Below are 22,328 nucleotides of genomic sequence, written 5' to 3'. Positions count from 1 at the left end.
TTTAACCCTTTCAATACTGAGCCTGTTTCAGTGTTTAATCCCTTCAATACTGAGCCTGTATCAGAGTGTGTAATCCCTTCAAAACTGAGTCTGTATCAGTGTTTAACCCTTTCAATACTGAGCCTGTATCAGGGTGTTTAACCCCTTCAGTACTGAGCCTGTATCAGTGTTTAATCCCTTCAATACTGAGCCTGTATCAGTGTTTAATCCCTTCAATACTGAGCCTGTATCAGGGTGTTTATTCCTTCAATACTGAGCCTGTATCAGTGTTTAATCCCTTCAATACTGAGCCTGTATCAGGGTGTTTATTCCTTCAATACTGAGCCTGTATCAGTGTTTAATCACTTCAATACTGAGCCTGTATCAGCCTGTTTATTCCTTCAATACTGAGCCTGTATCAGTGTTTAATCCCTTCAATACTGAGCCTGAATCAATGTTTAAACCCTTCAATACTGAGCCTGTATCAGAGTGTGTAATCCCTTCAATACTGAGTCTGTATCAGTGTTTAATCCATTCAATACTGAGCCTGTATCAGTGTTTAACCCTTTCAATACTGAGCCTGTTTCAGTGTTTAATCCCTTCAATACTGAGCCTGTATCAGAGTGTGTAATCCCTTCAATACTGAGTCTGTATCAGTGTTTAACCCTTTCAATACTGAGCCTGTATCAGGGTGTTTAACCCCTTCAGTACTGAGCCTGTATCAGTGTTTAATCCCTTCAATACTGAGCCTTTATCAGTGTTTAATCCCTTCAATACTGAGCCTGTATCAATGTTTAATCCCTTCAATACTGAGCCTGTCTCAGTGTTTAATCCCTTCAATACTGAGCCTGTATCAGGGTGTTTAATCCCTTCAATACTGAGCCTGTGTCAGAGTGTTTAATCGCTTCAATACTGAGCCTGTATCAGTGTTTAACCCTTTCAATACTGAGTCTGTATCAGTGTTTAATCCCTTCAATACTGAGCCTGTATCAGAGTGTTTAATCCCTTCAATACTGAGCCTGTGTCAGAGTGTTTAATCGCTTCAATACTGAGCCTGTATCAGTGTTTAACCCTTTCAATACTGAGTCTGTATCAGTGTTTAATCCCTTCAATACTGAGCCTGTATCAGAGTGTTTAATCCCTTCAATACTGAGCCTGTGTCAGAGTGTTTAATCGCTTCAATACTGAGCCTGTATCAGTGTTTAACCCTTTCAATACTGAGCCTGTATCAGTGTTTAATCCCTTCAATACTGAGCCTGTATCAGTGTTTAATCCCTTCAATACTGAGCCTGTGTCAGAGTTTAATCGCTTCAATACTGAGCCTGTATCAGTGTTTAATCGCTTCAATACTGAGCCTGTATCAGTGTTTAACCCTTTCAATACTGAGTCTGTATCAGTGTTTAACCCCTTCAATACTGAGCCTGTATCATTGTTAAATCCCTTCAATACTGAGCCTGTATCAGTGTTTAACCCCTTCAATACTGAGCCTGTATCAGTGTTTAATCCCTTCAATACTGAGCCTGTATCAGTGTTTATCCCTTCAATACTGAGCCTGTATCAGTGTTTAATCCCTTCAATACTGAGCCTGTATCAGTGTTTAATCCCTTCAATACTGAGCCTGTATCAGTGTTTAATCCCTTCAATACTGAGCCTGTATCAGTGTTTAATCCCTTCAATACTGAGCCTGTATCAGTGTTTAACCCCTTCAATACTGAGCCTGCATCAGTGTTTAACCCCTTCAATACTGAGCCTGTATCAGGGTTTAACCCCTTCAATACTGAGCCTGTATCAGTGTTTATCCCTTCAATACTGAGCCTGTATCAGTGTTTAATCCCTTCAATACTGAGCCTGCATCAGTGTTTAACCCCTTCAATACTGAGCCTGTATCAGGGTTTAACCCCTTCAATACTGAGCCTGTATCAGTGTTTATCCCTTCAATACTGAGCCTGTATCAGAGTGTTTAATCCCTTCAATACTGAGACTGTATCAGTGTTTAACCCCTTCAATACTGAGGCTGTATCAATGTTTAATCCCTTCAATACTGAGCCTGTGTCAGAGTGTTTAATCCCTTCAATACTGAGTCTGTATCAGTGTTTAATCCCTTCAATACTGAGCCTGTATCAGTGTTTAATCCCTTCAATACTGAGCCTGTATCAGTGTTTAACCCTTTCAATACTGAGACTGTATCAGGGTTTAACCCCTTCAATACTGAGCCTGTATCAGTGTTTAACCCTTTCAATACTGAGCCTGTATCAGTGTTTAATCCGTTCAATACTGAGACTGTATCAGGGTGTTTAATCCCTTCAATACTGAGCCTGTATCAGTGTTTAATCCCTTCAAAAGTGAGACTGTATCAGGGTTTAACCCCTTCAATACTGAGCCTGTATCAGTGTTTAACCCTTTCAATACTGAGCCTGTATCAGTGTTTAATCCCTTCAATACTGAGCCTGTATCAGTGTTTAACCCCTTCAATACTGAGCCTGTATCAGTGTTTAATCCCTTCAATACTGAGCCTGTATCAGTGTTTAATCCCTTCAATTCTGAGCCTGTATCAGGGTGTTTATTCCTTCAATACTGAGCCTGTATCAGTGTTTAATCCCTTCAATACTGAGCCTGTATCAGTGTTTAATCCCTTCAATACTGAGCCTGAATCAATGTTTAATCCCTTCAATTCTGAGCCTGTATCAGGGTGTTTATTCCTTCAATACTGAGCCTGTATCAGTGTTTAATCCCTTCAATACTGAGCCTGTATCAGTGTGTTTAATCGTTTCAATACTGAGCCTGTATCAGTGTTTAATCCCTTCAATACTGAGCCTGTATCAGTGTTTAATCCCTTCAATACTGAGCCTGTATCAGGGTGTTTATTCCTTCAATACTGAGCCTGTATCAGTGTTTAATCCCTTCAATACTGAGCCTGTATCAGGGTGTTTATTCCTTCAATACTGAGCCTGTATCAGTGTTTAATCCCTTCAATACTGAGCCTGAATCAATGTTTAATCCCTTCAATACTGAGCCTGTATCAGAGTGTGTAATCCCTTCAATACTGAGTCTGTATCAGTGTTTAATCCATTCAATACTGAGCCTGTATCAGTGTTTAACCCTTTCAATACTGAGCCTGTTTCAGTGTTTAATCCCTTCAATACTGAGCCTGTATCAGAGTGTGTAATCCCTTCAATACTGAGTCTGTATCAGTGTTTAACCCTTTCAATACTGAGCCTGTATCAGGGTGTTTAACCCCTTCAGTACTGAGCCTGTATCAGTGTTTAATCCCTTCAATACTGAGCCTTTATCAGTGTTTAATCCCTTCAATACTGAGCCTGTATCAATGTTTAATCCCTTCAATACTGAGCCTGTCTCAGTGTTTAATCCCTTCAATACTGAGCCTGTAACAGGGTGTTTAACCCCTTCAATACTGAGCCTTTATCAGTGTTTAATCCCTTCAATACTGAGCCTGTATCAGGGTGTTTAATCCCTTCAATACTGAGCCTGTCGCAGGTTGTTTAACCCCTTCAGTACTGAGCCTGTATCATTGTTTAATCCCTTCAATACTGAGCCTGTCTCAGTGTTTAATCCCTTCAATACTGAGCCTGTAACAGGGTGTTTAACCCCTTCAATACTGAGCCTTTATCAGTGTTTAATCCCTTCAATACTGAGCCTGTATCAATGTTTAATCCCTTCAATACTGAGCCTGTAACAGGGTGTTTAACCCCTTCAATACTGAGCCTTTATCAGTGTTTAATCCCTTCAATACTGAGCCTGTATCAGTGTTTAATCCCTTCAATACTGAGCCTGTATCAGTGTTTGACCCCTTCAATACTGAGCCTGTTTCAGTGCTTAATCCCTTCAATACTGAGCCTGTATCAGGGTGTTTAACCCCTTCAATAATGAGCCTGTATCAGTGTTTAATCCCTTCAGTACTGAATCTGTATCAGTGTTTAACCCCTTCAATACTGAGCCTGTATCAGTGTTTAATCCCTTCAATACTGAGCCTGTATCAGTGTTTAACCCTTTTAATACTGAGCCTGTATCAGTGTTTAATCCCTTCAATACTGAGCCTGTTTCAGTGTTTAATCCCTTTAATACTGAGCCTGGATCAGAGTGTTTAATCGCTTCAATAATGAGCCTGTATCAGTGTTTAATCCCTTCAATACTGAGCCTGTATCAGGGTGTTTAATCCCTTCAATACTGAGCCTGTATCAGGGTGTTTAATCCCTTCAATACTGAGCCTGTATCAGAGTGTTTAATCCCTTCAATACTGAGCCTGTTTCAGTGTTTAATCCCTTTAATACTGAGCCTGTATCAGGGTGTTTAATCCATTCAATACTGAGCCTGTATCAGGGTGTTTAATCCCTTCAATACTGAGCCTGTTTCAGTGTTTAATCCCTTCAATACTGAGCCTGTATCAGTGTTTAATCCCTTCAATACTGAGCCTGTTTCAGTGTTTAATCCCTTTAATACTGAGCCTGTATCAGGGTATTTAATCCCTTCAAATCTGAGCCTGTATCAGTGTTTAATCCCTTCAATACTGAGCCTGTATCAGAGTGTTTAATCGCTTCAATACTGAGCCTGTATCAGGTTGTGTAACCCCTTCAGTACTGAGCCTGTATCAATGTTTAATCCCTTCAATACTGAGCCTGTAACAGGGTGTTTAACCCCTTCAATACTGAGCCTGTATCAGTGTTTAATCCCTTCAATACTGAGCCTTTATCAGTGTTTAATCCCTTCAATACTGAGCCTGTATCAGGGTGTTTAATCCCTTCAATACTGAGCCGATATCAGTGTTTAATCCCTTCAATACTGTGCCTGTATCAGGGTGTTTAATCCCTTCAATACTGAGCCTGTCTCAGTGTTTAATCCCTTCAATACTGAGCCTGTAACAGGGTGTTTAACCCCTTCAATACTGAGCCTTTATCAGTGTTTAATCCCTTCAATACTGAGCCTGTATCAGCGTGTTTAATCCCTTCAATACTGAGCCTGTCGCAGGTTGTTTAACCCCTTCAGTACTGAGCCTGTATCATTGTTTAATCCCGTCAATACTGAGCCTGTATCAGTGTTTAATCCCTTCAATACTGAGCCTGTAACAGGGTGTTTAACCCCTTCAATACTGAGCCTTTATCAGTGTTTAATCCCTTCAATACTGAGCCTGTATCAGGGTGTTTAATCCCTTCAATACTGAGCCTGTCGCAGGTTGTTTAACCCCTTCAGTACTGAGCCTGTATCATTGTTTAATCCCTTCAATACTGAGCCTGTATCAGTGTTTGACCCCTTCAATACTGAGCCTGTTTCAGTGCTTAATCCCTTCAATACTGAGCCTGTATCAGGGTTTTTAACCCCTTCAATAATGAGCCTGTATCAGTGTTTAATCCCTTCAATACTGAGCCTGTATCAGGGTGTTTAATCCCTTCAGTACTGAATCTGTATCAGTGTTTAACCCCTTCAATACTGAGCCTGTATCAGTGTTTAATCCCTTCAATACTGAGCCTGTATCAGTGTTTAATCCCTTCAATACTGAGCCTGTTTCAGTGTTTAATCCCTTTAATACTGAGCCTGTATCAGGGTGTTTAATCGCTTCAATAATGAGCCTGTATCAGTGTTTAATCCCTTCAATACTGAGCCTGTATCAGGGTGTTTAATCCCTTCAATACTGAGCCTGTATCAGTGTTTAATCCCTTCAATACTGAGCCTGTATCAGTGTTTAATCCCTTCAATACTGAGCCTGTTTCAGTGTTTAATCCCTTTAATACTGAGCCTGTATCAGGGTGTTTAATCCATTCAATACTGAGCCTGTATCAGGGTGTTTAATCCCTTCAATACTGAGCCTGTTTCAGTGTTTAATCCCTTCAATACTGAGCCTGTATCAGTGTTTAATCCCTTCAATACTGAGCCTGTTTCAGTGTTTAATCCCTTTAATACTGAGCCTGTATCAGGGTGTTTAATCCATTCAATACTGAGCCTGTATCAGGGTGTTTAATCCCTTCAATACTGAGCCTGTTTCAGTGTTTAATCCCTTTAATACTGAGCCTGTATCAGTGTTTAACCCCTTCAATACTGAGCCTGTATCAGTGTTTAACCCCTTCAATACTGAGCCTGTATCAGTGTTTAACCCCTTCAATACTGAGCCTGTATCATTGTTTAATCCCTTCAATACTGAGCCTGTATCAGGGTGTTTAACCCCTTCAATACTGAGCCTGTATCTGTGTTTAATCCCTTCAATACTGAGCCTGTATCAGTGTTTAATCCCTTCAATACTGAGCCTGTTTCAGTGTTTAATCCCTTCAATACTGAGACTGGATCAGGGTGTTTAATCGATTCAATACTGAGCCTGTATCAGTGTTTAATCCCTTCAATACTGACCCTGGATCAGGGTGTTTAATCGCTTCAATACTGAGCCTGTATCAGTGTTTAACCCCTTCAATACTGAGCCTGTATCATTGTTTAATCCCTTCAATACTGAGCCTGTATCAGGGTGTTTAACCCCTTCAATACTGAGCCTGTATCTGTGTTTAATCCCTTCAATACTGAGCCTGTTTCAGTGTTTAATCCCTTCGATACTGAGCCTGTATCAGTGTTTAACCCCTTCAATACTGAGCCGGTATCAGTGTTTAACCCCTTCAATACTGAGCCTGTATCAGTGTTTAATCCCTTCAATACTGAGCCTGGATCAGGGTGTTTAATCGCTTCAATACTGAGCCTGTATCAGTGTTTAATCCCTTCAATACTGAGCCTGTTTCAGTGTTTAACCCCTTCAATACTGAGCCTGTATCAGTGTTTAATCCCTTCAATACTGAGCCTGTATCAGTGTTTAACCCCTTCAATACTGAGCCTGTATCATTGTTTAATCCCTTCAATACTGAGCCTGTATCAAGGTGTTTAACCCCTTCAATACTGAGCCTGTATCTGTGTTTAATCCCTTCAATACTGAGCCTGTATCAAGGTGTTTAACCCCTTCAATACTGAGCCTGTATCTGTGTTTAATCCCTTCAATACTGAGCCTGTTTCAGTGTTTAATCCCTTCAATACTGAGCCTGTATCAGTGTTTAATCCCTTCAATACTGAGCCTGTATCAGGGTGTTTAACCCCTTCAATACTGAGCCTGTTTCAGTGTTTAACCCTTTCAATACTGAGCCTGAATCAGTGTTTAATCCCCTCAATACTGAGCCTGTATCAGTGTTTAATCCCTTCAATACTGAGCCTGTATCAGTGTTTAACCCTTTCAATACTGAGCCTGAATCAGTGTTTAATCCCCTCAATACTGAGCCTGTGTCAGTATTTAACCCTTTCAATACTGAGCCTGTATCAGTGTTTAATCCCTCCAGTACTGAGCCTGTATCAGTGTTTAATCCCTTCAATACTGAGCCTGTATCAGTGTTTAATCCCTTCAATACTGAGCCTGTATCAGTGTTTAATCCCTTAAATACTGAGCCTATATCAGTGTTTAATCCCTTCAATACTGAGCCTGTATCAGTGTTTAACCCTTTCAACACTGAGTCTGTATCAGTGTTTAATCCCTTCAATACTGAGCCTGTATCAGTGTTTAACCCTTTCAATACTGAGCCTGTATCAGTGTTTAATCCCTTCAATACTGAGCCTGTATCAGTGTTTAACCCTTTCAATACTGAGCCTGTATCAGTGTTTAATCCCTTCAATACTGAGCCTGTATCAGTGTTTAACCCTTTCAATACTGAGTCTGTATCAGTGTTTAATCCCTTCAATACTGAGCCTGTATCAGAGTGTTTAACCCCTTCAATACTGAGTCTGTATCAGTGTTTAATCCCTTCAATACTGAGCCTGTATCATTGTTTAACCCTTTCAATACTGAGTCTGTATCAGTGTTTAATCCCTTCAATACTGAGCCTGTATCAGAGTGTTTAACCCCTTCAATACTGAGCCTGTATCAGGGTTTAATCCCTTCAATTCTGAGCCTGTATCAGTGTGTTTAACCCCTTCAATACTGAGCCTGTATCAATGTTTAATCCCTTCAATACTGAGCCTATATCAGTGTTTAATCCCTTCAATACTGAGCCTGTATCAGTGTTTAACCCTTTCAATACTGAGTCTGTATCAGGGTGTTTAACCCCTTCAATACTGAGCCTGTATCAATGTTTAATCCCTTCAATACTGAGCCTATATCAGTGTTTAATCCCTTCAATACTGAGCCTGGATCAGTGTTTAACCCTTTCAATACTGAGTCTGTATCAGTGTTTAATCCCTTCAATACTGAGCCTGTATCAGAGTGTTTAACCCCTTCAATACTGAGCCTGTATTAATGTTTAATCCCTTCAATACTGAGCCTGTATCAGTGTTTAATCCCTTCAATACTGAGCCTGTATCAGTGTTTAATCCCTTCAATACTGAGCCTGGATCAGGGTGTTTAATCGCTTCAATACTGAGCCTGTATCAATGTTTAATCCCTTCAATACTGAGCCTGTATCAGTGTTTAATCCCTTCAATACTGAGCCTGTATCAGGGTTTAATCCCTTCAATACTGAGCCTGTATCAGGGTTTAATCCCTTCAATACTGAGCCTGTTTCAGTGTTTAATCCCTTCAATACTGAGCCTGGATCAGGGTGTTTAATCCCTTCAATACTGAGCCTGTATCAGTGTTTAACCCTTTCAGTACTGAGCCTGAATCAGTGTTTAATCCCCTCAATACTGAGCCTGTATCAGTGTTTAATCCCTTCAATACTGAGCCTGTATCAGTGTTTAACCCTTTCAATACTGAGCCTGAATCAGTGTTTAATCCCCTCAATACTGAGCCTGTATCAGTGTTTAACCCTTTCAATACTGAGCCTGTATCAGTGTTTAATCCCTTCAGTTCTGAGCCTGTATCAGTGTTTAATCCCTTCAATACTGAGCCTGTATCAGTGTTTAATCCCTTCAGTTCTGAGCCTGTATCAGTGTTTAATCCCTTCAGTTCTGAGCCTGTATCAGTGTTTAATCCCTTCAATACTGAGCCTGTATCAGTGTTTAATCCCTTCAGTTCTGAGCCTGTATCAGTGTTTAATCCCTTCAGTTCTGAGCCTGTATCAGTGTTTAATCCCTTCAATACTGAGCCTGTATCAGTGTTTAATCCCTTAAATACTGAGCCTATATCAGTGTTTAATCCCTTCAATACTGAGCCTGTATCAGTGTTTAACCCTTTCAATACTGAGTCTGTATCAGTGTTTAATCCCTTAAATACTGAGCCTATATCAGTGTTTAATCCCTTCAATACTGAGCCTGTATCAGTGTTTAACCCTTTCAATACTGAGTCTGTATCAGTGTTTAATCCCTTCAATACTGAGCCTGTATCAGTGTTTAACCCTTTCAATACTGAGCCTGTTTCAGTGTTTAATCCCTTCAATACTGAGCCTGTATCAGAGTGTGTAATCCCTTCAATACTGAGTCTGTATCAGTGTTTAATCCATTCAATACTGAGCCTGTATCAGTGTTTAACCCTTTCAATACTGAGCCTGTTTCAGTGTGTAATCCCTTCAATACTGAGTCTGTATCAGTGTTTAACCCTTTCAATACTGAGCCTGTATCAGTGTTTAATCCCTTCAGTTCTGAGCCTGTATCAGTGTTTAATCCCTTCAATACTGAGCCTATATCAGTGTTTAATCCCTTCAATACTGAGCCTATATCAGTGTTTAATCCCCTCAATACTGAGCCTGTATCAGTGTTTAACCCTTTCAATACTGAGCCTGTATCAGTGTTTAATCCCTTCAGTTCTGAGCCTGTATCAGTGTTTAATCCCTTCAATACTGAGCCTATATCAGTGTTTAATCCCTTCAATACTGAGCCTGTATCAGGGTGTTTAATCCTTTCAATACTGAGCCTGTATCAGTGTTTAATCCCTTAAATACTGAGCCTATATCAGTGTTTAATCCCTTCAATACTGAGCCTGTATCAGTGTTTAATCCCTTCAATACTGAGCCTGCATCAGTGTTTAACCCTTTCATTACTGAGCCTGTATCAGAGTGTGTAATCCCTTCAATACTGAGCCTGTATCAGGGTGTTTAATCCCTTCAATACTGAGCCTGTATCAGTGTTTAATCCCTTCAATACTGAGCCTATATCAGTGTTTAATCCCTTCAATACTGAGCCTGTATCAGTGTTTAATCCCTTCAATACTGAGTCTGTATCAGTGTTTAACCCCTTCAATACTGAGCCTGTATCAGTGTTTAATCGCTTCAATACTGAGCCTGTATCAGTGTTTAATCGCTTCAATACTGAGCCTGTATCAGTGTTTAATCCCTTCAATACTGAGCCTGTGTCAGAGTGTTTAATCCCTTCAATTCTGAGCCTGTATCAGGGTGTTTAATCCCTTCAATACTGAGCCTGTATCAGGGTGTTTAATCCCTTCAATACTGAGCCTGTGTCAGAGTGTTTAATCGCTTCAATACTGAGCCTGTATCAGTGTTTAACCCTTTCAATACTGAGTCTGTATCAGTGTTTAATCCCTTCAATACTGAGCCTGTATCAGAGTGTTTAATCCCTTCAATACTGAGCCTGTGTCAGAGTGTTTAATCGCTTCAATACTGAGCCTGTATCAGTGTTTAACCCTTTCAATACTGAGTCTGTATCAGTGTTTAATCCCTTCAATACTGAGCCTGTATCAGAGTGTTTAATCCCTTCAATACTGAGCCTGTGTCAGAGTGTTTAATCGCTTCAATACTGAGCCTGTATCAGTGTTTAACCCTTTCAATACTGAGCCTGTATCAGTGTTTAATCCCTTCAATACTGAGCCTGTATCAGTGTTTAATCCCTTCAATACTGAGCCTGTGTCAGAGTTTAATCGCTTCAATACTGAGCCTGTATCAGTGTTTAATCGCTTCAATACTGAGCCTGTATCAGTGTTTAACCCTTTCAATACTGAGTCTGTATCAGTGTTTAACCCCTTCAATACTGAGCCTGTATCATTGTTAAATCCCTTCAATACTGAGCCTGTATCAGTGTTTAACCCCTTCAATACTGAGCCTGTATCAGTGTTTAATCCCTTCAATACTGAGCCTGTATCAGTGTTTATCCCTTCAATACTGAGCCTGTATCAGTGTTTAATCCCTTCAATACTGAGCCTGTATCAGTGTTTAATCCCTTCAATACTGAGCCTGTATCAGTGTTTAATCCCTTCAATACTGAGCCTGTATCAGTGTTTAATCCCTTCAATACTGAGCCTGTATCAGTGTTTAACCCCTTCAATACTGAGCCTGCATCAGTGTTTAACCCCTTCAATACTGAGCCTGTATCAGGGTTTAACCCCTTCAATACTGAGCCTGTATCAGTGTTTATCCCTTCAATACTGAGCCTGTATCAGTGTTTAATCCCTTCAATACTGAGCCTGCATCAGTGTTTAACCCCTTCAATACTGAGCCTGTATCAGGGTTTAACCCCTTCAATACTGAGCCTGTATCAGTGTTTATCCCTTCAATACTGAGCCTGTATCAGAGTGTTTAATCCCTTCAATACTGAGACTGTATCAGTGTTTAACCCCTTCAATACTGAGCCTGTATCAATGTTTAATCCCTTCAATACTGAGCCTGTGTCAGAGTGTTTAATCCCTTCAATACTGAGTCTGTATCAGTGTTTAATCCCTTCAATACTGAGCCTGTATCAGTGTTTAATCCCTTCAATACTGAGCCTGTATCAGTGTTTAACCCTTTCAATACTGAGACTGTATCAGGGTTTAACCCCTTCAATACTGAGCCTGTATCAGTGTTTAACCCTTTCAATACTGAGCCTGTATCAGTGTTTAATCCCTTCAATACTGAGACTGTATCAGGGTGTTTAATCCCTTCAATACTGAGCCTGTATCATTGTTTAATCCCTTCAAAAGTGAGACTGTATCAGGGTTTAGCCCCTTCAGTACTGAGCCTGTATCAGTGTTTAACCCTTTCAATACTGAGCCTGTATCAGTGTTTAATCCCTTCAATACTGAGCCTGTATCAGTGTTTAACCCCTTCAATACTGAGCCTGTATCAGTGTTTAATCCCTTCAATACTGAGCCTGTATCAGTGTTTAATCCCTTCAATTCTGAGCCTGTATCAGGGTGTTTATTCCTTCAATACTGAGCCTGTATCAGTGTTTAATCCCTTCAATACTGAGCCTGTATCAGTGTTTAATCCCTTCAATACTGAGCCTGAATCAATGTTTAATCCCTTCAATTCTGAGCCTGTATCAGGGTGTTTATTCCTTCAATACTGAGCCTGTATCAGTGTTTAATCCCTTCAATACAGAGCCTGTATCAGTGTGTTTAATCGTTTCAATACTGAGCCTGTATCAGTGTTTAATCCCTTCAATACTGAGCCTGTATCAGTGTTTAATCCCTTCAATACTGAGCCTGTATCAGGGTGTTTATTCCTTCAATACTGAGCCTGTATCAGTGTTTAATCCCTTCAATACTGAGCCTGTATCAGGGTGTTTATTCCTTCAATACTGAGCCTGTATCAGTGTTTAATCCCTTCAATACTGAGCCTGTATCAGGGTGTTTATTCCTTCAATACTGAGCCTGTATCAGTGTTTAATCCCTTCAATACTGAGCCTGAATCAATGTTTAATCCCTTCAATACTGAGCCTGTATCAGAGTGTGTAATCCCTTCAATACTGAGTCTGTATCAGTGTTTAATCCATTCAATACTGAGCCTGTATCAGTGTTTAACCCTTTCAATACTGAGCCTGTTTCAGTGTTTAATCCCTTCAATACTGAGCCTGTATCAGAGTGTGTAATCCCTTCAATACTGAGTCTGTATCAGTGTTTAACCCTTTCAATACTGAGCCTGTATCAGTGTTTAATCCCTTCAGTTCTGAGCCTGTATCAGTGTTTAATCCCTTCAATACTGAGCCTATATCAGTGTTTAATCCCTTCAATACTGAGCCTATATCAGTGTTTAATCCCCTCAATACTGAGCCTGTATCAGTGTTTAACCCTTTCAATACTGAGCCTGTATCAGTGTTTAATCCCTTCAGTTCTGAGCCTGTATCAGTGTTTAATCCCTTCAATACTGAGCCTATATCAGTGTTTAATCCCTTCAATACTGAGCCTGTATCAGGGTGTTTAATCCTTTCAATACTGAGCCTGTATCAGTGTTTAATCCCTTAAATACTGAGCCTATATCAGTGTTTAATCCCTTCAATACTGAGCCTGTATCAGTGTTTAATCACTTCAATACTGAGCCTGTATCAGTGTTTAACCCTTTCAATAATGAGTCTGTATCAGTGTTTAATCCCTTCAATACTGAGCCTGTATCAGTGTTTAACCCTTTCAATACTGAGCCTGTTTCAGTGTTTAATCCCTTCAATACTGAGCCTGTATCAGGGTGTTTAATCCCTTCAATACTGAGCCTGTATCAGTGTTTAATCCCTTAAATACTGAGCCTATATCAGTGTTTAATCCCTTCAATACTGAGCCTGTATCAGTGTTTAACCCTTTCAATACTGAGTCTGTATCAGTGTTTAATCCCTTCATTACTGAGCCTGTATCAGAGTGTGTAATCCCTTCAATACTGAGCCTGTATCAGGGTGTTTAATCCCTTCAATACTGAGCCTGTATCAGTGTTTAATCCCTTCAATACTGAGCCTATATCAGTGTTTAATCCCTTCAATACTGAGCCTGTATCAGTGTTTAATCCCTTCAATACTGAGTCTGTATCAGTGTTTAACCCCTTCAATACTGAGCCTGTATCAGTGTTTAATCGCTTCAATACTGAGCCTGTATCAGTGTTTAATCGCTTCAATACTGAGCCTGTATCAGTGTTTAATCCCTTCAATACTGAGCCTGTGTCAGAGTGTTTAATCCCTTCAATTCTGAGCCTGTATCAGGGTGTTTAATCCCTTCAATACTGAGCCTGTATCAGGGTGTTTAATCCCTTCAATACTGAGCCTGTGTCAGAGTGTTTAATCGCTTCAATACTGAGCCTGTATCAGTGTTTAACCCTTTCAATACTGAGTCTGTATCAGTGTTTAATCCCTTCAATACTGAGCCTGTATCAGAGTGTTTAATCCCTTCAATACTGAGCCTGTGTCAGAGTGTTTAATCGCTTCAATACTGAGCCTGTATCAGTGTTTAACCCTTTCAATACTGAGTCTGTAACAGTGTTTAATCCCTTCAATACTGAGCCTGTATCAGAGTGTTTAATCCCTTCAATACTGAGCCTGTGTCAGAGTGTTTAATCGTTTCAATACTGAGCCTGTATCAGTGTTTAACCCTTTCAATACTGAGCCTGTATCAGTGTTTAATCCCTTCAATACTGAGCCTGTATCAGTGTTTAATCCCTTCAATACTGAGCCTGTGTCAGAGTTTAATCGCTTCAATACTGAGCCTGTATCAGTGTTTAATCGCTTCAATACTGAGCCTGTATCAGTGTTTAACCCTTTCAATACTGAGTCTGTATCAGTGTTTAACCCCTTCAATACTGAGCCTGTATCATTGTTAAATCCCTTCAATACTGAGCCTGTATCAGTGTTTAACCCCTTCAATACTGAGCCTGTATCAGTGTTTAATCCCTTCAATACTGAGCCTGTATCAGTGTTTATCCCTTCAATACTGAGCCTGTATCAGTGTTTAATCCCTTCAATACTGAGCCTGTATCAGTGTTTAATCCCTTCAATACTGAGCCTGTATCAGTGTTTAATCCCTTCAATACTGAGCCTGTATCAGTGTTTAACCCCTTCAATACTGAGCCTGCATCAGTGTTTAACCCCTTCAATACTGAGCCTGTATCAGGGTTTAACCCCTTCAATACTGAGCCTGTATCAGTGTTTATCCCTTCAATACTGAGCCTGTATCAGTGTTTAATCCCTTCAATACTGAGCCTGCATCAGTGTTTAACCCCTTCAATACTGAGCCTGTATCAGGGTTTAACCCCTTCAATACTGAGCCTGTATCAGTGTTTATCCCTTCAATACTGAGCCTGTATCAGAGTGTTTAATCCCTTCAATACTGAGACTGTATCAGTGTTTAACCCCTTCAATACTGAGGCTGTATCAATGTTTAATCCCTTCAATACTGAGCCTGTGTCAGAGTGTTTAATCCCTTCAATACTGAGTCTGTATCAGTGTTTAATCCCTTCAATACTGAGCCTGTATCAGTGTTTAATCCCTTCAATACTGAGCCTGTATCAGTGTTTAACCCTTTCAATACTGAGACTGTATCAGGGTTTAACCCCTTCAATACTGAGCCTGTATCAGTGTTTAACCCTTTCAATACTGAGCCTGTATCAGTGTTTAATCCCTTCAATACTGAGACTGTATCAGGGTGTTTAATCCCTTCAATACTGAGCCTGTATCAGTGTTTAATCCCTTCAAAAGTGAGACTGTGTCAGGGTTTAACCCCTTCAATACTGAGCCTGTATCAGTGTTTAACCCTTTCAATACTGAGCCTGTATCAGTGTTTAATCCCTTCAATACTGAGCCTGTATCAGTGTTTAACCCCTTCAATACTGAGCCTGTATCAGTGTTTAATCCCTTCAATACTGAGCCTGTATCAGTGTTTAATCCCTTCAATTCTGAGCCTGTATCAGGGTGTTTATTCCTTCAATACTGAGCCTGTATCAGTGTTTAATCCCTTCAATACTGAGCCTGTATCAGTGTTTAATCCCTTCAATACTGAGCCTGAATCAATGTTTAATCCCTTCAATTCTGAGCCTGTATCAGGGTGTTTATTCCTTCAATACTGAGCCTGTATCAGTGTTTAATCCCTTCAATACTGAGCCTGTATCAGTGTGTTTAATCGTTTCAATACTGAGCCTGTATCAGTGTTTAATCCCTTCAATACTGAGCCTGTATCAGTGTTTAATCCCTTCAATACTGAGCCTGTATCAGGGTGTTTATTCCTTCAATACTGAGCCTGTATCAGTGTTTAATCCCTTCAATACTGAGCCTGTATCAGGGTGTTTATTCCTTCAATACTGAGCCTATATCAGTGTTTAATCCCTTCAATACTGAGCCTGTATCAGTGTGTTTAATCGTTTCAATACTGAGCCTGTATCAGTGTTTAATCCCTTCAATACTGAGCCTGTATCAGTGTTTAATCCCTTCAATACTGAGCCTGTATCAGGGTGTTTAATCGTTTCAATACTGAGCCTGTATCAGTGTTTAACCCCTTCAATACTGAGCCTGTATCAGTGTTTAACCCCTTCAATATTGAGCCTGTATCAGTGTTTAATCCCTTCAATACTGAGGCTGTTTCAGTGTTTAATCCCTTCAATTCTGAGCCTGTATCAGGGTCTTTAACCCCTTCAATACTGAGCCTGTATCAGTGTTTAACCCCTTCAATACTGAGCCTGTATCAGTGTTTAACCCCTTCAATATTGAGCCTGTATCAGTGTTTAACCCCTTCAATATTGAGCCTGTATCAGTGTTTAACCCCTTCAATACTGAGCCTGTATCAGTGTTTAATCCCTTCAATACTGAGCCTGTATCAGTGTTTAACCCCTTCAATAGTGAGCCTGTATCAGTGTTTAACCCCTTCAATACTGAGCCTGTATCAATGTTTGATCCCTTCAATACTGAGCCTGTATCAGTGTTTAATCCCTTCAATACTGAGCCTGTATCAGTGTTTAACCCCTTCAATACTGAGCCTGTATCAGTGTTTAACCCCTTCAATACTGAGCCTGTATCAGTGTTTAACCCCTTCAATACTGAGCCTGTATCTGTGTTTAATCCCTTCAATACTGAGCCTGTATCAGGGTTTAAGCCTTCAATACTGAGCCTGTATCAGTGTTTAACCCCTTCAATACTGAGCCTGTATCAGTGTTTAATCCCTTCAATACTGAGCCTGTATCAGTGTTTAACCCCTTCAATACTGAGCCTGTATCAGGGTTTAACCCCTTCAATACTGAGCCTGTATCAGTGTTTAACCCCTTCAATACTGAGTCTGTATCAGTGTTTAATCCCTTCAATTCTGAGCCTGTATCAGAGTCTGTAATCCCTTCAATACTGAGCCTGTATCAGTGTTTAATCCCTTCAATACTGAGCCTGTATCAGTGTTTAATCCCTTCAATACTGAGCCTGTATCAGAGTGTGTAATCCCTTCAATACTGAGTCTGTATCAGTGTTTAACCCCTTCAATACTGAGCCTGTATCAATGTTTAATCGCTTCAATACTGAGCCTGTGTCAGAGTGTTTAATCGCTTCAATACTGAGCCTGTATCAGTGTTTAACCCTTTCAATACTGAGTCTGTATCAGTGTTTAATCCCTTCAATACTGAGCCTGTATCAGAGTGTGTAATCCCTTCAATACTGAGCCTGTATCAGTGTTAAATCCCTTCAATACTGAGCCTGTATCAGTGTTTAATCCCTTCAATACTGAGCCTGTATCAGAGTGTGTAATCCCTTCAATACTGAGTCTGTATCATTGTTAAATCCCTTCAATACTGAGCCTGTATCAGTGTTTACCCCTTCAATACTGAGCCTGTATCAGTGTTTAATCCCTTCAATACTGAGCCTGTATCAGAGTGTGTAATCCCTTCAATACTGAGCCTGTATCAGTGTTAAATCCCTTCAATACTGAGCTTGTATCAGTGTTTAATCCCTTCAATACTGAGCCTGTATCAGAGTGTGTAATCCCTTCAATACTGAGCCTGTATCAGTGTTTAATCCCTTCAATACTGAGCCTGTATCAGACTGTGTAATCCCTTCAATACTGAGCCTGTATCAGTGTTAAATCCCTTCAATACTGAGCCTGTATCAGTGTTTAATCCCTTCAATACTGAGCCTGTATCAGTGTTTAATCCCTTCAATACTGAGTCTGTATCAGTGTTTAATCCCTTCAATACTGAGCCTGTATCAGTGTTTAACTCCTTCATTACTGAGCCTGTATCAGTGTTTAATCCCTTCAATACTGAGCCTGTATCAGTGTTTAACCCCTTCAATACTGAGCCTGCATCAGTGTTTAACCCCTTCAATACTGAGCCTGTATCAGGGTTTAACCCCTTCAATACTGAGCCTGTATCAGTGTTTAACCCCTTCAATACGGAGCCTGTATCAGTGTTTAATCCCTTCAATACTGAGCCTGTATCAGAGTGTTTCATCCCTTCAATACTGAGACTGTATCAGTGTTTAACCCCTTCAATACTGAGCCTGTATCAATGTTTAATCCCTTCAATACTGAGCCTGTGTCAGAGTGTTTAATCCCTTCAATACTGAGTCTGTATCAGTGTTTAATCCCTTCAATACTGAGCCTGTATCAGTGTTTAATCCCTTCAATACTGAGCCTGTTTCAGTGTTTAATCCCTTCAATACTGAGGCTGTATCAGGGTTTAACCCCTTCAATACTGAGCCTGTATCAGTGTTTAACCACTTCAATACTGAGCCTGTATCAGTGTTTAATCCCTTCTATACTGAGCCTGTATCAGTGTTTAATCCCTTCAATACTGAGACTGTATCAGGGTTTAACCACTTCAATACTGAGCCTGTATCAGTGTTTAACCCTTTCAATACTGAGCCTGTATCAGTGTTTAATCCCTTCAATACTGAGCCTGTATCAGTGTTTAACCCCTTCAATACTGAGCCTGTATCAGTGTTTAATCCCTTCAATACTGAGCCTGTATCAGTGTTTAATCCCTTCAATTCTGAGCCTGTATCAGGGTGTTTATTCTTTCAATACTGAGCCTGTATCAGTGTTTAATCCCTTCAATACTGAGCCTGTATCAGTGTTTAATCCCTTCAATACTGAGCCTGAATCAATGTTTAATCCCTTCAATTCTGAGCCTGTATCAGGGTGTTTATTCCTTCAATACTGAGCCTGTAACAGTGTTTAATCCCTTCAATACTGAGCCTGTATCAGGGTGTTTATTCCTTCAATACTGAGCCTGTATCAGTGTTTAATCCCTTCAATACTGAGCCTGTATCAGGGTGTTTAATCGTTTCAATACTGAGCCTGTATCAGTGTTTAACCCCTTCAATACTGAGCCTGTATCAGTGTTTAACCCCTTCAATATTGAGCCTGTATCAGTGTTTAATCCCTTCAATACTGAGGCTGTTTCAGTGTTTAATCCCTTCAATTCTGAGCCTGTATCAGGGTGTTTAACCCCTTCAATACTGAGCCTGTATCAGTGTTTAACCCCTTCAATATTGAGCCTGTATCAGTGTTTAACCCCTTCAATATTGAGCCTGTATCAGTGTTTAACCCCTTCAATACTGAGCCTGTATCAGTGTTTAAACCCTTCAATATTGAGCCTGTATCAGTGTTTAACCCCTTCAATACTGAGCCTGTATCAGTGTTTAACCCCTTCAATAGTGAGCCTGTATCAGTGTTTAACCCCTTCAATACTGAGCCTGTATCAATGTTTGATCCCTTTAATACTGAGCCTGTATCAGTGTTTAATCCCTTCAATACTGAGCCTGTATCAGTGTTTAATCCCTTCAATACTGAGCCTGCATCAGTGTTTAACCCCTTCAATACTGAGCCTGTATCAGTGTTTAACCCCTTCAATACTGAGCCTGTATCAGTGTTTAACCCCTTCAATACTGAGCCTGTATCAGTGTTTAATCCCTTCAATACTGAGCCTGTATCAGGGTTTAACCCCTTCAATACTGAGCCTGTATCAGTGTTTAACCCCTTCAATACTGAGCCTGTATCAGTGTTTAATCCCTTCAATACTGAGCCTGTATCAGTGTTTAACCCCTTCAATACTGAGCCTGTATCAGGGTTTAACCCCTTCAATTCTGAGCCTGTATCAGTGTTTAACCCCTTCAATACTGAGCCTGTATCAGTGTTTAATCCCTTCAATACTGAGCCTGTATCAGGGTTTAACCCCTTCAATACTGAGCCTGTATCAGTGTTTAACCCCTTCAATAATGAGCCTGTATCAGTGTTTAACCCCTTCAATACTGAGCCTGCATCAGTGTTTAACCCCTTCAATACTGAGCCTGTATCAGTGTTTAATCCCTTCAATACTGAGCCTGTATCAGTGTCTAATCCCTTCAATACTGAGCCTGAATCAGGGTGTTTAATTGTTTCAATACTGAGCCTGTGTCAGTGTTTCACCCTTTCAATTCTGAGCCTGTATCAGGGTTTAATCCCTTCAATACTGACCCTGCATCAGTGTTTAACCCCTTCAATACTGAGCCTGTATCAGTGTTTAATCCCTTCAATACTGAGCCTGTATCAGTGTTTAATCCCTTCAATTCTGAGCCTGTATCAGGGTGTTTAAAGCCTTCAATACTGAGCCTGTATCAGAGTGTTTATTCCTTCAATACTGAGCCTGTATCAGTGTTTCATCCCTTCAATACTGAGCCTGTATCAGTGTTTAACCCCTTCAATATTGAGCCTGTATCAGTGTTTAACCCCTTCAATACTGAGCCTGTATCAGTGTTTAACCCCTTCAATATTGAGCCTGTATCAGTGTTTAATCCCTTCAATACTGAGCCTGTTTCAGTGTTTAATCCCTTCAATTCTGAGCCTGTATCAGGGTGTTTAACCCCTTCAATACTCAGCCTGTATCAGTGTTTAATCCCTTCAATACTGAGCCTGTATCATTGTGTTTACCCCCTTCAATACTGAGCCTGTATCTGTGTTTAACCCCTTCAATACTGAGCCTGTATCAGTGTTTAATCCCTTCAATTCTGAGCCTGTATCAGGGTGTTTAACCCCTTCAATACTGAGCCTGTTTCAGTGTATTGAGCCTGTATCAGTGTGTTTAACCCCTTCAATACTGTGCCTGTATCAGTGTGTTTAACCCCTTCAATACTGAGCCTGTTACAGTGTTTAATCCCTTCAATTCTGAGCCTGTATCAGGGTGTTTAACCCCTTCAATACAGAGCCTGTATCAGTGTTTAATCCCTTCAATACTGAGCCTGTATCAGGGTGTTTAACCCCTTCAATACTGAGCCTGTTTCAGTGTTTAATCCCTTCAATACTGAGCCTGTATCATTGTTTAATCCCTTCAATACTGAGCCTGTACCAGGTTGTTTAACCCCTTCAATACCGAGCCTGTATCAGTGCTTAATCCCGTCATTACTGAGCCTGTATCAGGGTGTTTAACCCCTTCAATACTGAGCCTGTTTCAGTGTTTTATCCCTTCAATACTGAGCATGTATCATTGTTTAATCCCTTCAATACTGAGCCTGTATCAGGGTGTTTAACCCCTTCAATACTGAGCCTGTATCAGTGCTTAACCCCTTCAATACTGAGCCTGTATCAGTGTTTAATCCCTTCAATACTTAGCCTGTATCAGTGTTTAATCCCTTCAATACTGAGCCTGTATCAGGGTGTTTAATCCCTTCAATACTGAGCCTGTATCAGTGTTTAACCCCTTCAATACTGAGTCTGTATCAGTGTTTAATCCCTTCAATACTGAGCCTGTATCAGTGTTTAATCCCTTCAATACTGAGCCTGAATCAATGTTTAATCCCTTCAATTCTGAGCCTGTATCAGGGTGTTTATTCCTTCAATACTGAGCCTGTATCAGTGTTTAATCCCTTCAATACTGAGCCTGTATCAGGGTGTTTATTCCTTCAATACTGAGCCTGTATCAGTGTTTAATCCCTTCAATACTGAGCCTGTATCAGGGTGTTTAAAGCCTTCAATACTGAGCCTGTATCACAGTGTTTATTCCTTCAATACTGAGCCTGTATCAGTGATTAATCCCTTCAATACTGAGCCTGTATCAGGGTGTTTAATCGTTTCAATACTGTGCCTGTATCAGTGTTTAACCCCTTCAATACTGAGCCTGTATCAGTGTTTAACCCCTTCAATATTGAGCCTGTATCAGTGTTTAATCCCTTCAATACTGAGCCTGTTTCAGTGTTTAATCCCTTCAATTCTGAGCCTGTATCAGGGTGTTTAACCCCTTCAATACTGAGCCTGTATCAGTGTTTAATCCCTTCAATACTGAGCCTGTATCATTGTGTTTAACCCCTTCAATACTGAGCCTGTATCAGTGTGTTTAAGCCCTTCAATACTGAGCCTGTATCAGTGTTTAATCCCTTCAATTCTGAGCCTGTATCAGGGTGTTTAACCCCTTCAGTACTGAGCCTGTTTCAGTGTATTGAGCCTGTATCAGTGTGTTTAACCCCTTCAATACTGTGCCTGTATCAGTGTGTTTAACCCCTTCAATACTGAGCCTGTTACAGTGTTTAATCCCTTCAATTCTGAGCCTGTATCAGGGTGTTTAACCCCTTCAATACAGAGCCTGTATCAGTGTTTAATCCCTTCAATACTGAGCCTGTATCAGGGTCTTTAACCCCTTCAATACTGAGCCTGTTTCAGTGTTTAATCCCTTCAATACTGAGCCTGTATCAGTGTTTAATCGCTTCAGTACTGAGCCTGTATCAGTGTTTAATCCCTTCAATACTGAGCCTGTACCAGGGTGATTAACCCCTTCAATACTGAGCCTGTTTCAGTGTTTAATCCCTTCAATACTGAGCCT

The 22,328-nt window shown here is 40.4% G+C and overlaps 2 protein-coding genes across 2 annotated transcripts in view; one reads left to right on the top strand and one right to left on the bottom strand.

The window, feature by feature from the left end:
• Nucleotides 1-22,328, bottom strand: part of LOC137357328 (solute carrier family 35 member G3-like) — a 388,413-nt gene that overhangs the window by 138,539 nt on the left and 227,546 nt on the right. The window lies entirely within an intron of this gene.
• zbtb4 (zinc finger and BTB domain containing 4) overlaps nt 1-22,328 on the top strand; it is a 335,405-nt gene that overhangs the window by 118,228 nt on the left and 194,849 nt on the right. The gene's annotated exons all lie outside the window — the stretch shown is intronic.

The sequence above is a fragment of the Heterodontus francisci genome, chromosome 48, assembly GCF_036365525.1.
Source record: "Heterodontus francisci isolate sHetFra1 chromosome 48, sHetFra1.hap1, whole genome shotgun sequence".
Lineage (NCBI taxonomy): Eukaryota > Metazoa > Chordata > Chondrichthyes > Heterodontiformes > Heterodontidae > Heterodontus > Heterodontus francisci.
Note: the sequence above shows the minus strand (reverse complement) of the source record. Positions and strands in the feature narration are given on the sequence as shown.